This window comes from Ictidomys tridecemlineatus, chromosome 1 (assembly GCF_052094955.1).
Source record: "Ictidomys tridecemlineatus isolate mIctTri1 chromosome 1, mIctTri1.hap1, whole genome shotgun sequence".
In the NCBI taxonomy this organism is placed as follows: Eukaryota; Metazoa; Chordata; class Mammalia; order Rodentia; family Sciuridae; genus Ictidomys; species Ictidomys tridecemlineatus.
This window is the reverse complement of record NC_135477.1, coordinates 190,723,166-190,738,176: the sequence shown is the minus strand read 5'-3', so window position 1 is coordinate 190,738,176 and position 15,011 is coordinate 190,723,166. Positions and strand designations below refer to the sequence as shown.

The 15,011-nt window shown below is 39.5% G+C and overlaps 1 pseudogene; it reads left to right on the top strand.

The window, feature by feature from the left end:
- Window positions 1–11,594: 11,594 nt before the first annotated feature.
- On the top strand, window positions 11,595–13,781 carry LOC101974830 (transcription factor 12 pseudogene; annotated as a pseudogene).
- Window positions 13,782–15,011: the final 1,230 nt, after the last annotated feature.

Sequence of the window (15,011 nt, the reverse complement as noted above, 5' to 3'; positions counted from 1 at the left end):
CAACATCGAGTCAAGGTACAGATAATCTGCACAGGTACAACAAGAATATAGGTAAAAATGTAATATCTCGTATCCACACTGCAATAAAGGAAGACACAAACACAACTTGAAAAACTAATGGAGGAAAGTGCCCCAAACAAACAAGGACACTATAATAACAGAACCCATGGAAAGTGAAGTTGATGAAATGTCAGAGAAGGAGTTCAAAATGTTATAATTAAAATGATCTGTGAATTTGTAAATTACCTAAAGGAGCAAATACAGGCAGAAGTTGATCACTTCAACAATAAGAGAAAAAAATATAGGTAGCACAAAATTACTTTAAGAGAGAGATAGAGACTCTAGAAAAAAAAACAGAAGTCCTTGAAATGAAGGATACAATAAATCAAATAAAAATTTCAACAGAGAGCATAACGAATAGACTATATCACTTAGAAGAAAGAATGTCAGATAATGAAGACAAAGTATACAATCTAGAGAATAAATTTGATCACACAGTGAAGATAGTTAGACATCATAAACAGAACATCCAAGAATAATGGGACAGCATCAAAAGACCAAATTTAAGAGTTATTAGTATAGAGGAAGGCACAGAGTTTCAAATCAAAGAAATGCACAATCTTTTCAATGAGATAATATCAGATAATTTTTCAAGCATGAAGAATGAATTGGAAAACCAAATACGAGAGGATTCAGGACACCAAATATACAAAATTACAACCCATCTACACCAAGGCACATTATAATAAAAATGTCCAGCATACCAAATAAAAATATAATTTTTAAAGTCACAAAAGCCCAGGACTGAATGGATACACAGCCAAGTTCTAAAAGACCTTTAAAGAAGAACTAGTACCAATACTCTTCGATTTATTTCAGGAAATAGAAAAAAAGGCAGAACTTTCAAACTCATTTTATGAGGCCAATATCATCCTTATTTCAAAACTAGGCCAAGATACATTAAAAAAAGAAAAAAAACTTCAGGCCATTATCTCTAATAAACATAGATGCAAAAATTCTCAATAAAATTCTGGCAAATCAAATAAAAAACATATCAAAAAGATTGTGCACCATGATCAAGTGGGATTTATCCCAGATATGCAATGTTGGTTCAACATATACAATCAATAAATGTAATTCATTATATCAATAGGCTTAAAGATAAAAATCATATGAACATCTCAATAGATGCAGAAAGGGCATTTGACAAAATACAGTACCCCTTTATATTCAAAACACTAGAGCAACTTGGGGTAACAGAAATATATCTCAAAATCATAAAGACTATCTATGCTAAGCCTCAGGCCAATGTCATTCTAAATGGAAAAATATTGAAGGCATTCCCTCTAAAAACTGGAACAAGACAGAGGTACCCTTTTTCAGCACTTCTATTTAACACAGTTCTTAAAACACTGGTCAGAGCAATCAAACAAATGAAAGAAATTGAAAAAATATAAATAGGAAAAAAAGAAATTCAATTGGCACTATTTGCTGATGATATGATTCTATACTTAGAAGACCCTAAATGTTGCACCAGAAAATTTCTAGAACTAGCAAATAAATTCAGCAAAGTAATATATATATATATATATATATATATATATATATATATATATATATATATATATATATATCAACAACCCTATATCAAAAGCATTTCTCTATGCCAGTGATAAATCCTCAGAAATCTGAAATAAGAAAAACTACCCCATTTACAATAGGCTCATAAAACATAAAATACTTGAGAATAAACTTAAAAGAATGTGAGAGATCTATGTAATGAAAATTACAGAACCCTACAGAAGGAAGTCAAAAAAGACCTTAGAAAACTGAAAGTTCTATCTTTCTCTTGGATGGGCAGAATTAATATTATCAAAATGACCATACTTCCAAAACCAATATACATATTTAATGCAATTCCAGTCAAAATTCCAATGGTATTCCTCACAGAAATATAAAAAGCAATCATTAAATACATCTGGAAAAATAAGAGACCCAAAATAACTAAATCAATCCTTAGCAGAAAAAGTGAAGCAGGTGGCATCACTATACCAGACCTTCAACTATACTACAGAGCAATAGTAACAAAAACAACATGGTATTGGCACCAAAACAGACTGGTAGATCAATGGTACAGAATAGAGGACACAGAGTCTAACCCACAAAATTACAATTATCTTATATTAGACAAAGGTGCCAAAAAGATGCATTGGATTAAAGATAGCCTTTTTAACAAATGATGCTGGGAAAACTGGAAATCTATATGCAACAAAATAAAATTAAACCCCTATCTCTCTCCATGCACAAAACTCAAATCAAAATTGATCAAGAACTTAGGAATAAAACCAGAGATCCTGCAACTAATAGAAGAAAAAGTAGGCCCTAATCTTCATATGTGGAATCAGGCCTCAACTTCCTTAATAAGACTCCTGTGGCACAAGAATTAAAATCAAGAATCAATAGATGGAATGAACTTAAATTAAAAAATTTCTTCTCAACAAAGGAAACAATCTGTGAGGTGAATAGAGAGTCCACATCTTGGGAGCAAGTCTTTACCCTTCTCATATCAGATAGAGCACTCACCTCTAGGGTAAATAAAGAACTCAAAAAGCTAAACACCAAAAACTCAAATAACACAATCAATAAATGGATGAAGGATCTGGAAAGACACTTCTCAGAAGATTATGTACAATCACAATCAATACATAAAAAATGTTCATCATCACTAGCAATTAGAGAAATGCAAATCAAAACCAATCTAATATTTCATCTCACCCCAGTAAGAATGCAAGCTATTATAAAGACAAACAACACTAAGTGTTGGCATGAATGTGGGGGAAAAGGTACACTTATTTACTGCTAGTGGGACTTAAAATTGGTGTAGCCAATCTGGAAGTTAGTATGGAAAGCAGTATGGAGATTTCTTAAAAAATTGGGAAGGGATCTACCATTTGACCCAGCTATATTCTCCTGGATATATACCCAAAGGACTTAAACACAGCATACTACAGGGACACAGCCACATCAATGTTTATAGCAGCACAATTCACAATAGCTAAATTGTGGAACCAACCTAGATGCACTTCAATAGATGAATGTATTAAAAAATGGCATATATTCACAATGAAATTTTACTCAGCAATAAAAGAGAATAAAATCAGCATTTGCAGGTAAATGGATGGAGTGAAAGAAGATAATGCTAAGTGAAGTTAGTCAATCCAAAATAACCAAATGCCAAAGGTTTTCTTTGATATAAGGAGGCTGATTCATAGTGGTATAGGGAGAGGGTGCATGAGAGGAATAGTTGGACTCTAGATAAGGCAGAGATTTTGGAGGATAATGGAGGGGGCATGGGACTATAAATAATGGTGGAATGTGATGATCAATAATATCCAAAGCACATGTATGAAGACAAAAATTGGTGTGAATATACTTTGTATACAACCAGAGATATGGAAAATTGTGCTATATATGTGTAGTAAGAATTATAATGCTTTCTGCTGTCATATATAAATAAAAAAAAATCAAATCTCTACATCAAACTTAAAGACTGCTTTGTGATGTGTATTTTATGCACATTTATTGGACTCAGTTTTCCTGAAATGATTCTCTATAAAATTATACTATTGTGTCAAATTATATTCATGGAACTTGAGACAATCAATTCCAACAAAATCTCTTCAATCTGACAGCCCAAATTGTAAAAACTAATTCTATTCAAATTAAGATGCCTATTGTTTCCACTTTCTTTTAAGGGTGGGGTACATACTTGCTTGACCAATGACAAAAGTTAGTTTCATGGTTTAATCCCTACAGTCTGTTAACATATGACCTATTAGGTATACTTCTCTTGTTAACCTTGTTTGCTATCAAAAGTCTTATTAACTGTATGCCTGAAGCTGAACAAAAAATTGTCTTAACAACTCAGGTTGTTCAAGATTTAGAGTTGGGAACTGTTTCAGGCCCTGATCTTGGACCTACCTGGGGGTCTTGCTCATTGATCAGCAGGGAAATGCTAACATAGAATGCCAAGTTTGGGGACAAAATGCTGTCACAATATTGGCAAGTCCAATTTTGTTGCCTCTTTGACAAGGAGTATTTCCTCTGTAGGTGCAAGTTCAGCCTACATGTCAATTTCTAGACTCTTAGTCTGGATTCCCATAAGATGATATGTTATGTATTATCTCTGGTCTATCATGACTGTTATATGTAAATTGGCACATATCCACTATAAAAGCTATTTTTTGCTGTACAATAAATCAGATGTTGTTCTCTGAAACCGTCTTTGAAGTGGTTTCTTCATGCCCTCAAGCTTCCAGTCGATGCTGGACAATGGCAGGTCCCTCAGCAATTTTTTTTTTGAATTTTTTGTTATTTTTTATTTTTGTTTTTACTATGTCAAACTCTCTGTATAGGTCTATTTTCAAAGACTGCCTAATCTTTAGGGAGACTACCAAGAGTTTAGCAAGATAGCTTCAAGTAGAAGTAGCTCTTTCTATTTTGATGACAGACCAAGAAGCAAGTTTTATCCTAGCCATTTACTAGTGTGTGATTTTGAAAATAATGTTTAACTCTCTTTGTTATGTGTGGCCTCATCCAAAAAGGAGGTCCACAGAACAGGGTCGAGGAGAGTGTGGCTTCAGAGTCAATAATCAAGATCTCCAGAGACCAAACAGAAAACAGGTCTCATTTTATTGCACAGTTACCATGTATTTATACTCAGGCAGTAGCTAAGCAGATTACAGGCAGCCACCAATGCAATGTCTGCTAACTTTCCTTGCAGCAACCAATCAATAAGTGGGCCATGGAGCAAGCACAGGAACTGCAACGTATGGCCTGGGGCTGTGCCTCTCACAAGCCAAGCCTAGCACGAAGGGAGTGGCCTGTAACTCACATGCCTAGCACAAGGGGAGTGGCCTGCCACTCAGACTCTGTTAACACATGCCATGTATGCAGTAATCCATGCACTTTTCCCCACATCTTTCCACTCTTCCTCTGCTGCAAAGATTTCAGCCAGCATTGCTGTTTTTCGTTGTGTTGTCTTCACATGGTTACATAACCATCTCACAACAAGAGAAAATATTATCACTATTATGAACAGTAGGGCCAGGGTAATAGCTTTATAAAAATTAGTTAATTCGGCTATGAGGTTTTTCCAATGTTCAGTCAATTCATGGAAGCAAAAAAAGGTTTTCAAGATAGACACCTTTGTCCATTGATTTTGACAATTGTCTTGGTAAGGTTATGCATAGTCATAAAATAGTTAGCATCCCAAACACTGTTAATATACTAAGAAAAATTGGAGAAGTGTAAGGTTACATTTTCAGATACAGCATATTGGGTGACACAAATACTCTAAAATTTAGAGTCACAAGTGAGCCTTTGCAACATAAACAGAATATCTAGTTTTTCCTGGTAGAGGTTTAGTTCTTGCTGAATGACTAAGATAGTGGCTTGAGACAATATATTTAGTCATTTTGAATGGTATAGGCTTCTGCCATTGTAGTAGACAAATTGTTTATAGTCTGAGCAGTCTAGATGTTCTGAGTTTGTGAAGCGGCGGCAGTGGTTGTGGCGGCAATGGTGGCAAACAGGGCAATAATCCCAGTGACGATAAGTCTAATTGCCTACCTTGTCCAGTGTAGTATCTCATTTAGAAGATTCTTCATCTCCATGTCCCATGGACTCCTTCACTCTCCAGACAGGTTCACTGGAAGCCAGACTGCTGGGGACACTCTGAGAATAAATAGACATTTAGCTTTCATAGCATTGGTTAGACAATTTGTTAGCCAGCAGGATATATTTACTGCATAAGGGATGTATGTCTTAGTGATATTTATGCCATCAGTATCATGGATTATTAGCCTGGCAAAGAGTGGTGTAACACAAGCTAGTGCATAGTGGGTACAAGCATAATTTGGCACAAAGACAAATCCATGTATATATAATATATAGTATATTAAAGGTGTTTGGGATGCTAATTATTTTATGACTATGCATAACCTTACCAAGGCAATTGTCAAAATCCATGGTCAGGGTATGGACTCAATATATACCCATTTATCCAGCCGGCTGCTGTCCATTTGATGGGTCTAGCAGCTAGCAATATTGGTGTGATATTCATCATGCCATACTGATTTTCTTCATACCCATTGGTAATGGCTTGTTCTGCATAGCAGTTACTGAAGTAGCCCATATGGTTTTTGGGCACATTAGTTACATTCCAGGGGGATGCACTTGCCCAGACACATAGATGTTGTTCTTCCCCAGAGAAGGTATGGCAGTAACACATTAATTCTATGGGATGTTATCATTATCAGAGGGGAATGTTCCAAAAAGCATTGTTGGGTACATTGGTAGCAAGGGTTTTTTGCATTTCCCATGGGGCAGTCTCTGGTTATAGGTAGAATTAACTATACTCTAAGGTCAGTGAGAGATAATCCAACATATGACTTATTATAGTTATCTACAAGAGTTTTATTTGCAAGAGCAAAACAGAGAGGACTGCCTGGATTGTTGTAGGAACAGATGAATGGAGGCCCTGAATCTTCAGGAAAGATTAGGAAGCAGTTTTATTTGGCTGCAGCCAGGTTCAGAGGGCACAGCTTTTCTGTAATCAATCAATTCCCTAAACCCTGAGTTCAGGTAGTTTCAAAGTTTTATACCCAGCATGTAAAGGAAGAGGCTTAGAAGTTCGCAGTCTACAGAACTTCAGATAAAAGCAGCTTTTTCTCTCAGTGTTTTGGGCAAGTTAACCCTTCAAGAACAACACCTTAAAAGTGGAGAGATTCTTCTTCTCCCCTTTCTTTCCTCCCCCTGCCAGCTGTTACTATAGAGCCCAATTAGTAATTTCTCTTATCTTAAAAATGCAGACATCTCTGTGAAGCCCAGCTCAAGGCCAGAGGCTTTGTTTGCACATTTCTACAAACTGCTATATTGGATATGTTTGTGAAAAACTAGTAAGCGGGTGTCCAGCACTTGAAGTGCTGGTATCTTCTTGGCCAGTGGCCAAGTAAACAGGTGACACAAAAATAGTTTATCTACATTGAACTCTTTTGCTGGAGATCCTAAAATCAGCCATGGTAAAGATTCTGGAGAAGACCAGTTAAGGCTTTTCTGTGGAGAAAGGGGGTGCAACTTCATAATCAAGGTCACAAACTTTTGCTTGTGGGGATGCACCAACTTGTTGGCAATGTGCCTTCTTTGTTTGGCCTTTATATTGAGAAGATATATTGAAATGCCCCTGGGGGTTTGTTAGAGGCTATTGCCACCTCCAAATAATGGATGACCAATATTCCCAGTGACTTGCATCTTTTTCAATTGATGGATTTCTAAATTTTGCTTCTTGGGCCTGACCTCTGCCCTCAGTCTGACACTGCAGAAAGGCCCAGTGCTGACTATGCATGTGGCACCTTGGAACATGCAAAGATTAGACTTAGCTCTTGTACTCAGGGAACTTCTAAGTCCTTAAAAGGAAAGTCTGTAAAATGGTATCCTTCTGTTAAATGGAGCAGGTAACACTGATCTTGGAATTAGAGTGCTCAAACCTAGTAGACACTAAGCTTTCTTCTTACCAACTGATCAACAAAGGATGGCAAGTGCAACCTGTGATGTTGGGAAGAAGGGTGTACCTGAGCTTTGCTCATCCTTCACTCACATTCATTTCTTTTTAGTGTTCTTTGTGTGGCACAAGTTCATATTTCCTTAGGTGTAGGCCCTCTTGTCAAGTCTGTCTTTGAGTTTCATAATTTACTCTTTCTTGACAGTGGGGTTGTCAAGAAAGAGTAAATCCCTCACAACCCCACTGTCAAGAGTCAAGAGGTTGTTCTGGCCTTACCTGTAGCATCTGTGCTAATTGCAGGTTCCCTCACCTGGATCAGCTCATGTCTCCTCTTGCCTACAGATTACATCAAGGTGGAATTAATGGACTCATGAGATCCCAACCACAGCTCATTTCCTGTAGATTCCCCACCTCCTCTACTGCTCAAGCTTCCAGAAATGCCAAGTAGGAGTTCCCCAAAACTGAAGAGTGGAAGCAATGTAAGCATCCATTGATGGAGGAATGGATAAACATGTTGTCCATCCACACAATGGAATATAATTCATCCCACACTATGTTAAGTGTAGTCACACAAACACAAAAGGACAATTACTATGTAATTCTGCTTAGATGATGTATATAGAGACATCAAACCCACAGAAACAGAAAACAGGGGACTGGATGATGGGCAATGGGGTGGCAATATTTCATGGGTGCAGAGTTTCTGTTATGAAGATGAAGTCTAGCAATAGATGGTAGTGATAGTGAATATACTGAGCACTTCTGAAGTCTATTTGCACTTAAAAATGGTTAATGTGGGCTGGGATTATGGCTTAGTAATGCTGCCAATGTTTATAGCAGCTCAATTTACAATGACTAAGCTGTGGAAGCATCATAGATGCCCTTCAATAGATGAAATGATAATGAAACTGTGGTATGTATACACAATGGAATATTACTCAGCTTTAAAAGAGAATAAAATTATGGCATTTGTAGGTAAATGGATGGAGCTGGAGAATATTATGCTAAGTGAAGTAAGCCAATTCCAAACAACAACAAAAACCAAAGGCTGAGTGTTCTCTCTGATAACTGAATGCTGATCCATAATGGGGGGGGTAATGGAGGAACTATGATGAGGAAAAGGAGAGGGAGGGATGAAAGGGAGCATGTGGAGAGTAAAGATGGTGGAATAAGATGGACATCATTAACCTAGGTACATATATGAATGCACATATAGTGCTTTGTTACATCGGGTACATCCAGAGAAATAAAAAGTTGTGCTGAAATTGTATAGAAGGAACCAATATGCTTTCTTCTCTCTAGCCCAAGACTACAGGCTCCTGGGTCTATCTCTAGCTATAATTGACAGCTGATTTAAAGGAATTCCTGACTGCATCCCTCAAAACCCCACTGTCAAGATGGTCTAGAAGAAAACATGCAGGTGATTCCTATCACTACAGCCTCTAAGAACAGAGGTGTCTCTTTGCAGAATGCAGAATGGCTTCACCCCTCCTACAGAACTAGCCTCTAAAGCCTCCTGGGTCATCGGGGCCTTGAGCAATGGGCTGTGTGAGAGAAAGCTGATTCTGATACCAGTTGGCAAAGGAGGTAAGAAAAGTGAGTGGTGAGCACCTAGATAGCCTTCATCCTCCATTAAATAGTAAGTACTACCTCAGTGAGGGAGATCCTAGGAACAAGGGAGAAATGCCTTTCTGGCAACAATTGCTAACACTCAACCCCAAAAGTAATAGCCCAAATGTGGTCTACTGGGTAGCCCTAAAGTGACTGTCTTATGTAGGTTCAAGGTCAAGATTGTCTGCTAGAAAGGCTGAATCTCCTGCCTGGAGAAACTCCTTCCCAATTTCAGGTACTACAATGTGCTGAAATTGTATAGAATTTCAGTGAACTGGAGGCCATAGAGGTGGAAGGAAATGAAATCCTCCAAAACCCGGGTATTGAGGTGCTTCAGAAAACAACCAAGGAATGTGGAGTGAGGTGAGGGCCAGGATCAGTTCTCAAAGCTACAGATTTGGAGGCTATTCAACCTCTTTGCATGTTAGATACTGGAGGTACTGACAGAAAATTGATTAGAATAACCATATAAGAAGGGAATCACCCAAGAATTCAAGTTTTCTCCCCCTTCAGATTTTTCTCCCCACTAGGAAATGGCCTACAAAGTGTTCAGCTGACATGCAGGAACTTAGGAACACTTGTGATTGCAGGCAGAGAGTTGCTCACAGCTAACTTCACTTGAAGTTGTTTCTTTGTTTCAGAATCTGCTCTTTAGAAAAGGCCTTAAACCAGTCAAAGATACACAGCTGCTCTTTTAAGTGACCTAGAGTAAACTTTGCTCACTATAACTCATTATAATGCTAAACTCTCTGCCCTAAATTAAGTGCATATGCATTTATTTGGTTTGCTTTGGTTTGGTACTGGGAATAGACACCAGGGATGCTTTACCACTGAGCTACATTTTATGGTAGAGATATCTCAGAAGAAAAAGAACATGATGCCATCTGTATCATTGTGAGCCCTCCAGAAATCAATCTTGAACATTCTTGCTACGTTGTAGTATTGAAATAGAATGTCCAATCAGGAATGTCTATTACCTCATATGAAGACAAAGACTAGTATGTAAAAGGAAACTAACTAGAATATATAAGAGATCACTTTCTACACTAAATTTTCAGCCTTCAGATAAGAATCCACTGAGGCTAGATGCACACAAATAAACACTGCTTCCTGTTGAATACTCTGGTGTCTCCTGTCTGTGTGAGAATCCCACACAACATTTTATTTTGTTTTGTTTGAGGCAGAATCTCACTTATCTTATCCTTCTCTTTGATATGTATTTAAAATGACCAGCTTTCTTAGAAGTGTTTATATCCTGTGAGAAGTGAAAAGAACATCTGAAAAAAGATTTCTTTTTTTTTATTGATTGTTCAAAACATTACAGAGCTCATGATATATCATCTTTCATACATTTGACTCAATTGGGTTTTGAACTCCCATTTTTACCCCAAATACAGATTGCAGAATCATATCTGTTACACACTCACATTTTTACATAATGGCATATTAGTGACTGTTGTATTCTGCTACCATTCCTATCCCCTACTATCCCCCCTCCCCTCCCCTCCCCTTCCATCTTCCCTCTCTACTTCCTCTGCTGTTGTTCAATTCTCTCCCCTTTTTTTCCCTCCCTCTTGCCCCTCACAACCTCTTATAATTTTGTGTATCATTGAAGGTCTCCTACCATTTCCATATGCTTTCCCTTCTCTTTCCCTTTCTCTCCCCCCATTCGACTTTGTTTACTGTTAGTCTTTTCCTCATGCTCTTCCTTCCTGTTCTGTTCTTAGTTGCTCTCTTTATATCAAAGAAGACATTTGGCATTTGTTTTTTAGGGCTTGGCTAGCTTCACTTAGCATAATCTGCTCTAGTGCCATCCATTTCCCTGCAAATTCTATGATTTTGTCATTTCTTAGTGCTGCATAATACTCCATTGTGTATAGATGCCACATTTTTTAATCCATTCATCTATTGAAGGGCATCTAGGTTGGTTCCACAGTCTAGCTATTGTGAATTGTGCCGCTATAATCATTGATGTGGCCTTATCCCTATAGTGCGCTCTTTTAAGGTCCTCAGGGAATAGTCCAAGAAGGGCGATAGCTAGGTCAAATGATGGATCCATTCCCAGCTTTCCCAGGAATCTCCATACTGCTTTCCAAATTGGTCTCACCAATTTGCAGTCCCACCAGCAGTGTACAAGTGTACCCTTTTCCTCACGAGCGGAGCGCGGTGCTGAGGCCGCCTCAGCAAAAAAAAATGTCTGCCTGAGGAGACCCACAAGTTCTATTGGGGTGGGGGACCGCCAGCACCCCCCCCCCAGGAAGGGGCAGCCAGGCTCGAGAGCTGCCTCCCCCGCCCAGACCGAGAGCTCACGTGGGCCAAAGTGAGCCATGCCTCCGGGTGGTGCAAGGGGAAGCCCGAGTCCGCTCTCCAGGCCAAAGTGAACTTTAATCCGGGTGGTTGGATGTGGAGACAGGGTGGCAGAACCTGCTAGAATTAGCCGAAGATGAATTCCCAGCAGCAGTGCATGGCCGATATAGGGACCGACAAGGAAATGAGCCACCTGCTGGACTTCAGTGCGATGTTTTCCCCACCTGTTAATAGTGGGAAAACCAGACCAACAACACTGGGAAGCAGTCAGTTCAGTGGATCAGGTATGGATGAACGTGGAGGTACAACATCTTGGGGAACAGATGGTCAACCAAGCCCCTCCTATGACCCATCTAGAGGTTTTACAGACAGCCCTCATTACAGTGATCACTTGAATGACAGTCGATTAGGGGCCCATGAAGGCTTGTCCCCAACACCTTTCATGAACTCAAATCTGATGGGGAAAACATCAGAGAGAGGCTCATTTTCCCTGTACAGCAGAGACACCGGGTTACCAGGCTGTCAATCTAGTCTCCTGAGACAAGATCTAGGACTTGGGAGTCCAGTGCAGCTGTCTTCTTCAGGAAAACCTGGAACACCCTACTACTCATTCTCTACCACAAGTTCTAGGAGAAGACCACTCCATGACTCTGGAGCACTTGATCCTTTGCAAGCAAAGAAAGTCAGAAAGGTGCCTCCCGGCTGCCTTCTTCTATGTATGCACCATCCCCAAATTCAGATGATTTCAACCGTGAATCTCCTAGTTATCCGTCTCCTAAGCCACCAACCAGTATGTTTGCTAGCACTTTCTTTATGCAAGATGGGACCCACAATTCTTCTGACCTTTGGAGTTCATCAAATGAAATGAGCCAGCCTGGTTTTGGTGGAATTCTGGGGACCTCCACTTCTCACAGGTCTCAGTCCAGTAGTTATGGCAGCCTTCATTCACATGACCGCTTGAGTTATCCTCCACACTCAGTTTCACCAACAGACATAAACACAAGTCTTCCACCAATGTCCAGCTTCTATCGTGGCAGCACCAGCAGTTCACCTTATGTTGCTGCCTCACACACCTCTCCCATCAATGGATCAGACAACATTCTAGGAACTAGAGGGAATGCTGCTGGAAGCTCACAGACAGGTGATGCACTCGGAAAGGCTTTGGCATCTATTTATTCTCCTGATCATACCAGCAGTAGTTTTCCATCAAACCCATCAACACCGGTTGGATCACCTTCACCTCTTACAGGTACCAGTCAGAGGCCCAGACCTGGAGGGCAAGCTCCTTCATCCCCAAGCTACAAAAACTCACTCCACTTCCTGCAGTCTCGAATGGAGGATCATTTAGACAGACTGGATGATGCTATTCATGTGCTACGGAACCATGCTGTGGGACCTTCCACCAGTTTGCCTGCTGGTCACAGTGATTTACAGTTTATTGGGACCATCCCATAATGCACCAATTGGAAGCCTCAATTCAAACTATGGAGGATCAAGCCTTGTTACCAACAATCGATCCACTTCAATGGTTGGAACTCACTGGGAAGATTCTGTCAGTCTCAATGGCAATCATTCAGTCCTGTCTACCGTTGCTGCTTCAAGCACAGACCTGAACCATAAAACACAAGTAAATTATAGAGGTGGGTTGCAAAGTCAGTCTGGAACTGTTGTTCCAACAGAAATCAAGACTGAAAACAAAGAAAAGGATGAAAACCTTCATGAACCTCCTTCATCAGATGACATGAAATCAGATGATGAATCCTCCCAAAAAGATATCAAGGTCTCATCTAGAGGCAGAACAAGAAGTACTAACGAAGATGAGGATTTGAACCCAGAACAGAAAATAGAAAGGGAGAAGGAAAGGAGGATGGCTAACAATGCCAGGGAACGTTTGCGTGTGTGGGATATTAATGAGGCATTCAAAGAGCTTGGCCGAATGTGTCAGCTTCATTTGAAGAGTGAAAAACCCCAAACAAAACTCCTTATTCTTCATCAGGCCGTGGCAGTCATCCTTAGTCTAGAACAGCAAGTCAGAGAGAGGAACTTGAACCCTAAAGCAGCCTGCCTTAAGAGAAGGGAAGAAGAAAAAGTTTCTGCCGTTATCGGCAGAGCCGCCAACCATGCTGCCAGGAACCCATCCTGGGCTTAGTGAATCTACCAACCCTATGGGTCATATGTAAACATCAGTCAGTTCCAGAGTTATCAGTAGGCTAGATAGAAGGTGACCTCTCCTCATAAGGACTTGGACAACTCAGATTATCTGAAGACACAGACCTGACAGGAGGGAGAAGATAAAACAAAACACTTGAAGCAAGAAACTCAAATGTAATCCTATGTTCAAAGCAACTGGTGAACACTTCCATCAGAAGTGAAAATAGGAAGCTCATCGGATAGAATGTCAGCCCAAGAGATGTTTGCAGCATATCATTTTGTTGCAAGCAGCATGTCGCTTCTGCACAGAAACTGTCTCGATCCTCCACTCACCGTGGAAGTTGCCTTGTGCCTAAACTGAATTGACAAATGCATTGTAACTACAAATTTTATTTATTGTTATGGAACTGTAAGGTCTACATATAAAGGGAAAAAGTTAAATGTGGAAAGCTGATGTATACTCAGCTGATGCCAGCATTTGTTAAAGCTGTTCACGTGCAGAGGACAAAGCAGTGACAACCATTGGCCCTTAGCATTCCCGGCATACCTATTAGTGTCTTAAAAAGGAAGGGAAAAGTCTTTTGTTGCCCTCTCCTATCCTTTTGCCACATGAATAGTGTTTTCCATGAAATAGGAAAATATTACTTGATATAGCATTTCTCTCGCTCTCATTTTTTCATTCATTTTTATTTTCTCTTCATGGGTGTTATACTTGATCTTTGAATCTGAGTAGTTATGGTCACAGTCCAGAATTCTCCATGCAGCCCTGTGTGCTCTGCACATCCACCTTATAGTGGTAAGCAGAGACTATCTGTGACCATAGCCTTGCTAAGATTTTAAAAGGGGAAATTTCAGCCCCCTAGGTTTTCCCCCCAAGTAAACATTGTTTTATTTCTAATAATAACCAAGACTTTTCAAGCTTCTAGGTTTCATAGTAAAGCTTGTAATAATAGCAAGAAGTGTAAATTACAAGGGAAGAATCTACTTTTTAGAAATTGCTTTGTTTTCCAAGCAGTAAGTACTACATAATATAGTACTTGTAAAGTGTTAGCTGTAAGTAAGCACAAGATACGTTTAAAATACAAAGATGATTTTTCAGGCTGTGATTATAGTGAACAAAACAAAACCCAGTAGTCACCAAGGCAGGTAGTGTGATAAATGAACACACCACTCTGAGGCTAATTACCTAATGGAATACAAGAGCAATGGTCACCCATGTTTCCTTATCAGAGCCTTTATTTCTCTGTCATTTGGATGGCTCGTCAGTGGGGAGGAATTCAGTGGGTGATTTAATCAACTGCAAACCATCTGCCCCCATCCCAAGAAGAGGAGCCAGATTAGCATTAAACCAGTATATGTCAGCCCTTTGTAATACTGTGCA